Here is a 9,081-nt window from a genome sequence, read left to right on the forward strand (position 1 = left end):
AACTGGATCAGTTCAAACATAGTTCAAACTCAGTTGGGCCTGAACAAACCCAGTTGAACATCGTGTAAACCCAGTTGAACCTAGCTCATGTACAGCATAGCCCATTTGGAACCCAGTAAGACCCAGTTAAACACAGTTAAAAAACCAGGTAAACATAGTAGGCCCTAGTAGAACCTCTTTGATTTTTTAACTGGGTTGTACTGGAATTTCTACCAGGGCACAACACACGAAATGTTGAAAATGCACATTACTTTCCTTATAAAACATCAATTGGGAGGCTCCGTCTTAGAAATCGTGCAATAAAGACTTGGAATTGCATAACAGAGAGTTTCAAAACCAAAGTATCCAGTAAAATATCCAAAAAGCATCTAACTAAAGACGTAATATCCAGTTATTAATAAGTCATCCATTCATTGGCACGATAAAAAATAATTATTGTAAACATTATCATCATATAGTATTCATTGATTGTCGAATTATTGTATTTTGTATTGATATGTAAATACTTTTCTTCTTTTCTATATACAGGGAGTCTTCTACTTTGTTAAGCTGTTGTACGCTTTTTGGAAGACTTCCTTCACACTGTAAATTTACACGTGAAAAACAAATAAATCAAATCAAATCAAATAATGTAGTGTTTGTGAAACGAAGCACATTGTTCCAGCTCTCGGCCTCACATCTTGTTCCGTTAATGAGATTTAAGATATTTTTGTTTTAATATTCACTTTATTTTGTAGAGTTTAGTTTAGTTTAGATTAGTAGAAAAAAGGATGAGGAGGGACACCCAACTACCCATAAAGGACCCTATAGGAGAGGATAAAATTGATGACACAAACACTCAGACCCGATTACAATGCTTAAAGTGCTTGTCCAAAGCATTCTTAAACCCATTGACACTACTTGCAAGTACAACTTTTTTCAGGCAAACCGTTCCACTCATTCACAACCCTATTAGAAAGTTATGCCGAATATTAATCCTACGTTGTGACTTTTGGAGTTTAAGACAATGACCTCTGGTACAACTACTATTAGCAAACATGAAAAAGTCGGTAAAGGATCAATTGTCAAAACCATACACAATCTTGAAAACCTGAATCGAGTCCCCACGTAACCTCCTAAGCTCCAGTGTGGTGAGATTCAACAGTTGTAACCGCCTATAATAAGGAGCACTCTTTAAGGAACTAATCATCCTAGTAGCCCTCCTCTGGACCTTTTCAAGTACTTCCTTAACCTTAGCAAAATATGGGTTCCAAGCTTGCACAGCATACTCCAGATGAGGCCTAACCAATTGCTTATAAAGCCTAACTACTATGTCCTCTTTCAGAAAACTGAAGTTCCTGTTGATCATACCTAAAACCCTATTACCTCTTTTAGCAGCTTCAAGACAATGTTTAGAAGGTTGCAGAGATGAGTCAATGTAGATACCTAGGTCTCTTTCAACAAAGACCTCCTGTAACTCCACACCATTAAGATTGTAGGTATACTTTTGGTTACTACTACCTATGTGCATTACCTCGAATTTGTCAATATTAAAAGGCATGTGCCATCCCTGAGACCAGGAAAAAAACCTTATCCAAATCCGTTTGAAACTTCTCAGAATAGCTTTTGGAAGAGAACTCAGAATACAATTTGGTGTCATCAGCAAACTTCTTAGCTGCGCAAAAATTATCTCCGTCAATGTCATTTATATAGGCAACAAACAACAAGGGACCCAAAACAGACCCTTGTGGAACCCCACTAGTAACATCATGCCAAGAAGAAGCACAGCCTTTAATTACCACCCTCTGTTTCCTATAATTACCAAGCCAATTCTCGATCCAAGACAGTAAATTGCCATTGACACCTATACTCTTCAACCTAAGTAGAAGACGCTGGTGGGGCACTTTATCAAAGCCTTCTGGATGTCCAGGAACACAACATCTACAGACTTCTGCCTATTTACTGAGCTTGTTACATCTTCCATAACTCAAGGATATTAGTGAGACAAGACCTTTTTTTTGACAAAAGCCATGTTGAGACTCTCTGAACAAAGACTGACTGCTAAAGTGACAGACCATAGACTTTTTAACAATAGACTTACAAACAACACTAGTGAGACTAACGGGCCTATAATTACAGGGCTTAGACTTATCACCCTTCTTGAGGGCGCAAACATCTGTGATATCATAGTTGGGTTAAACACCAGCCACTTAGTTTATTTTATTTTTGTATTCTTTTACTGAAATGATGGTAGCCTTGTGGTGGAAAATTCGAATCTTTTTTATGAAGGGATGATATATCATCATTGAACAGTGATTTCAATTGAGGAGCAGTTGAATCAAGTTCCACTCCTTTCCGGTGTATTTTATTTTGGACTATACCATTAGATAATAGGTTCGCTTCGAGTTTAACAATGGTTAAAGGTCGGCATGTGAAGTATCGTTTAATAATTTGAAAACGACGAAACAACAACTGTTTAGATTGTACACAGATACAATACACCCCTCTCTTAATAGTAGAATATACCGACCGGATACGACCATTTGCGATATTATCCATGTATGACATCACTAGACATTTACCCAATGTGTCAGTCGAAATACAATCAAGAACTTTCAAAATTTCCTTCCGAGCTTCCGAATTAGGAATGAGGGCGTGTGGACCAATATGTTTTAACTTTCTTCCTGTTTATTGTAAATTTACATTTAATCTTAGACTTCGATACCAAAAAGAAAATAAGAGATGTTCACAGTATTCGAAAAAGAGCTCAATTACCTTGAAAAAGTGTTCATTGCCTAAACGCCATACAGTACAAAAAGTTATAACTCACGTGATACATTAATATATCCCTCTTAGTGATACAAATGCCAAAATAAACTGGAAGCAAAGTTTTTGTGTTTAATGTTATCCGTTCTTTTTTAATCTGAACCTTACAATTAAACTATCATTTATTTTATTATTTATTTCTTAATGATACGTCTATAATTACATGCTGGACCATCCTGGTACTCCAACGCCTACCTTCCCCCTGCCATGGAAAGTTATTTATGAAAGGAAACAACATCGTTAAAGGAGGGAGGGGGGTTACTAGAGGAAATTGTGATATTTACTAAAGATTCCACTTGGTAAAGTGGATTTCAATATCAAAAAAGAGAAGATATGAAAATTTAAAAAAAAATGGTCTCCATAATGACTGACTGGCAGTTTGGGTTCATGGTTTGCGTTCGTGTTGAATTGTAAGAGCGCCCTCTATTACTTCCGAATGGTATATGTATCGGAGGGGAACCTTTTCATCGCATACGATATGAAGTAATGGAATTGAAGAGCTTTTATTGAAACGTTTATACAGCAATGTTTTAGCAAGATCCGTCAATATTAACTTAATCATAATTCAATAAGTTTACATTATCTAGATTGTTATAAACATTTCTTTTGTGTACTTCATACATTTTCTCCCGTTTCTGCGAAGTTGTTTTGGTTTCTTGGTTTATGTTTTTCTTTAAGAGTAGCTTATGAAGGTCGACATATCTAACACGTCCTACCAGTTTTTTTTTTCTCAAATGAAAGTTTACAAATGTGTTTTTCAATGAATCAAAATAAATATGAGAAATGATATGTAACTATGTATATAACAAGTCGGTAATAACGTTCTAAAATAAATTGTTAATATATTCTATGGGTTTATACTGCTTTGGGTCTGATGCCCAACCCTTGTACACAACACAAGATTGTACAAGCTTAATTACTGACAGTATGTTAAATTTATTTAAGTTTCTCTGCAGTATCGGCGTTCCATAAGTTCCATTACTATCACACGACATAACTACTTCCACGAAAAATAAATGAATATGAAAATGAATATACATGTTAATTGTCTAGTATATAGTCAGCCAACTATAAGTAAATAAAGATCTTACTATTGTTGTTTTCAAGGGTTGTATGCGCCACTTTTGTAGTTACTGTTATGAAGGTACATGAAGGTACAAATCAGGTAAAGAACAGACAAATGCACACTGTTGTATTGAAAGTTTGATTCAATGAGTTATTCCAAGGCGGTAGGCAATGATGTTATCTTTCGTTAGCAAAAAAAAAAAAGCTTTGGAAAGAATGCTTTCGTTATCTAAAAGACATCTCTATCATTTCTTGTGCACTGTCTGAATTATTCTGGTTTCGTAAAATAGTGATTTTCGATATCTTAGTCAGAGGGTTGTGTAAAAAAGAGGCATGTATTTATATAAATATTTTAAAAATCAACGAATGAACTTTCAACTCGGTAACTGCGTGTTATTGTAGTTTCCACTCGGTACTTTGCACAACCCGCATGTTCTTAATACCAAAGTTTAACGAAGAAGGGATACAGAAGCACTCAGTGTGCATATATGCAAATATAACGACATGCTTATAAATCGATAGTAAAGTTAACCAAACGTGTCATCGGTGATAATACACTTTACAGGAGAGTATACGATATTTAGTTTATAGCAATAGACGTGTACTAGTTTAAATAGCACATGCTCTCCCAACGATATGGAAATTTTTTATCATGAAGTAATACAACGTGTATTTAACACATCGATAGGGAGGGGTGTCTGTGGTTCATGGCAGGTATGTTTTGATCAATTCCAATGCGCAAACGCTTGAAGCATTGTGGTTTACTCGTATCACGTGTATTTATTTGGTTTAGTTTAGTAGAAAAAAAGGATCAGGAGGGACACTCAAGTCCACATCAAGGACCCTATAGGAGAGGGAAAAAAAGCTGAAGACATAAACACTCGGACCCGATTACAATGCTTAAAGTGCTTGTCCAAAGCATTCTTAATCACATTCACACTACTTGCAAGCATTGGTGGCATTATTAACCTTTGTATCTACGGAGCTGTGAGCAGGAGTGATATAGTAGTGAATATACAGTCCATGTATGTTTATATCTTCTTCAGTTTTTCTTAATTACAGTTATCTCTCATACGACTATCCCCCTTTACTTCATACTGCAGTGGTTTTTATGGTGTAACTATCCATTCCCGACATTGACAGATACATAGAGGGCTGATGTTTATTTACAACAGATCGGTCAATTTTAGCAGCTTAGGCTGGTGTAAACTCATACTGGGACATTTACACTGAAATAATGTAACATTACAACACACATACGATACAAATGGTCGGGTTTGGAAGATCCATAATGTATGGTCAAAGTTTCTTGCTATTTCAGCGTAGCTCTTGAAAAACCAAGAAAGTGTCGTTCTGAAATCACAATAATATGTTTGAGCTTCTAGTCTAAGAAATAAAGACAGTGTATAAATTATCACGTAATTATGAACAGACAGTGTGACTAACAAGTCATTTAATGGGTCGATCTCGCCAATTAATATTCAATTAAATGTAACGCAAACTTTTGTGCTTAGCCACTATCGTTTACATTAAAATTTTACCATAAATTTTTGACCATCGATCAAACTATCGTAATATTATATCTGAAGTAGAGTTCGGTCAAGCTTTCTACCTAACGATTCCTCTTTTGGCACTTAACTTATTTTTCCATTCCATTAAATATATGTGTAGCATAAGCTCATCTCTATATAAGTAAATGTGTGTATGCGTTTAGCACTAATGAAAGGGGTATGTCGGTCAGGCAGACAATATAACTCATTATATTTTAAAATAATTCTGAACAGTTGTAGCCTTAAGAAACCCCCAAATCAAAATCTAGGTAACTTTAATGCAACATAAAACCCACCAACTCTAAATCTAGGTAACATTTATGGGACATAAAACTTTGCTGGCTCCAAGAAGTACATCGTGGTGGGAAAATAAAAACCACTTTGTCAGAGAAAAACGATTCCACGCGTTTTCACACCTTCTTTAAATTGGAGTAGTTTATTACCACGAGGTAGTCCTTATCCGCTCCAGATTGTTGTAATTATCTTCTTTCCCTGTTTAACCTCACCAGGGGCGGCCGAACCAGAGGATACATGGCAACGTGCCTCCTCCTCCGCCCCACCCTCTCCCTCCCCTCTACTCCCCATTCCGCACACACAAAAGTGTCTTTTCCCGTGAATGAGAATTGTGCGCCCCAGTTTTTGGTAATAAAGGAAGGCTTACTTCCTTACCATTTTGTAATTGAACAGTGAAAACTTACAAAAGTATATTTTACTTAAAATGTGCCTCTTGTTGAAAAAGAAAAAAACATATTTGTTTTCTACCCTACCCCTGCCCCTCCCTTTCACCGCCACTCAACATCGCACTGTATCTATATCAGCACGTATATTAGCAATAAATTGATTTATTCATTGACTGCAATTTTTCAATCTAGCAAGATTTCATATACTATTCCATATAGGATAACAGCGAAATTTGAGTAGAAATACACTACATAATTGCTTTCCTATCTTTTCAAATAACGAGAGACGGAATATTTCTACATCAGAACCTTGTTTGGAGAAAACCTGTACGCTGACAATAATATTACAATTTATGCTCCAATATAAATAAATGATTATAAATTTGAGTTATGCAATGTTATATATATATATATATATATATATATATATATATATATATATATATATATATATATATATATATATATATATATATATATATATATATATATATACATATATATATATATACATATATATATATATATATATACATATATATATATATACATATATATATATATATATATATATATATATATATATATATATATATATATATATATATATATATATATATATATATATATATATATATATATATATATATATATCATGTCACCGAGACGACGCTCAATGAAGCTGAACAAGGTGGTTGTATGTTTTAGCCTATTTATTCACACGCGTGGTTTGAACAAGACCACGGTGAAAACTAGAAAGTAAAGATATCCAAACATCAATATACAAACATTGGTGAAATAAACACATGAATTGAACAAATCAATAATAACATAATAATACATTATATTTCTCCTTATAAAACAACGCACACAAGGAAGAAGTATAACAAATAACATTTGGTAACATGAAACAAGACATAGAGAAAGATTGGCGACAATTACATTCTTGATAATTAACTTACAATCGTTACCGGGCAAAACCAACAGCACGACAAACTGCGGTGTACAGGGGTTTACAGGGAATAACGGCGGCTTTCTGGGGTTAACGACGGCTTTCTGGGGTTAACGGCGGCTTTATACTAAGGAACAGTGCTTTAGGAGCACATGCGACGCCTCTCTGAGCCAGGAGAGGAATAAATCATGTGCACCTCACAAAATACGCAAGTATAAATCGATTACGTAATTGCACATCGATTACATAAGTATGCAAATCGAGGAGGTGGATATGAAAGGCAACCAGTAAATGGGCAGTATTGACCTCTGCCCGACCTCGACCAAGCGGAAATTTCCCTTTGGTCACGCTAAGCAATTAGCACACATCGGCAACGATGACACGTTGTTATAAACTTTCTCTCGTGCGCTAATGCGTGAAGGATAAGGGGTATTGAAAATGGCTCTGGTAAAGTGCTACAAATATACCCAGAAATTTAGATTCATCAGCTAATTCATTGATATGGAAATACGACCAGGGTAAATGTGAATCTGTCAGATAATCCTCAGCCTTTAAAGGTATAAATAGTATTAAAACATCAAGCAAGTATATGAATTACCTAAAACCATTTTGAATGAGAGCAATTAGTTCAACAAAAATCAACAATAATGTGACAGCATTGAGAAGGACAATATGTCAAGTCCATTTGGTTATTTCTAATTGCATTCTCTTTCCGTTGTAGTATTTCCATCCATAAATGACCACAATAATGATATTTTAGGACAAAAAAATTCTAGTCATATTTTCACTGGTCTAGTTTCAGGATATAGCGGGTGGATTACTGTCAGTGAACTACGTGGGTATTGGAGCCTTGTTGCAATTTTTTCCCCTCCATGTGTATTCACGGTCAGTCAACATGGTACCCATTAATATGATAAATTGCAACAACAAATATTGTATGGTCTGTTACATATTCAAGCATCTGCAGTTAAATATCAGTTAAGGTAAGTAGACAGCAAAAGAAACCATTTGCAATACGCAGCTAAATGAGAAAAATTTACGTAGACAAGTTTGGACAAAAGGAGAAGGCAATTCAAAGCTCCGAGAAATTCCCTTTTTTCGGGGCTGCTTTTCAACGCTCAAAGCAAATTTAAATTCATAAAAGAAATCATTAATATTTGGCTCGGTGTTACTTGTCTTGCATACGAAAATATTAGACTTCATGTGGATAATTGAAAAGTTGTAAGGGGTGACAGTAAGCGTTGCCAAAACCGTAAAAAAAGATATCTTGTTTGGAGAGAAAGAATAGCTTATTAAAGAAACTCATTTCGAAATTAAGGAGAAATTTGCAATTACGTAGCAGTCCCCAAAAAAGAAGATCGTCGCCGTTATTAGTGAAGACAATGCATAAGACATTTACTGGACCTTGAGGAGGTTTAATACCGAAATAATTAATAAACACTGGACTACAGCGAACAAAAGACCCAACGGAAACAGATAAGACTTGCCCAAGTCTACGGCAAGACCAGACGAGAGCTTGAAGTTATTAAGAACACGACGAATTTCTTAAAGTGGCCATGACACGAAAATATGAACTTCCTATAAATTGGGGAATCATCTAAGCATGTTCTTTAGAACATATATCAACCGTTGTGTTAGTTAAAAACTTGATTTGTTTAGTCGAAAATTGAGAATTAATCTACCCTCTCCGGGGTTTGAATAGTTCCATTGCCCGAAACTTTCGAAATCTCATGACGTCATGTGACGTCATGTTAGGAACACGATTTGCTCTCGCTGTTTCCTCCTAACATATATACACGTACTTACACATACGACAAGTGTACATAAATACCCAACAAAATCGAGAACAAGAAATCAAATGTAAATTTCCCGTGGAATGGCAGATTTAGAACCAAATGCGGCAATCGAACTTTTAAGTGATAGTGGTTCTTCACCAGGCAGTGAACTTGGGCTAGAGGTACAGTGCCCGTTCTCATATTCGAAGCAGAGAGTGAGGGCAATTATCATGCCCACATTGAACAGAACGTTG

Source organism: Apostichopus japonicus, chromosome 9, assembly GCF_037975245.1.
Source record: "Apostichopus japonicus isolate 1M-3 chromosome 9, ASM3797524v1, whole genome shotgun sequence".
Lineage (NCBI taxonomy): Eukaryota > Metazoa > Echinodermata > Holothuroidea > Aspidochirotida > Stichopodidae > Apostichopus > Apostichopus japonicus.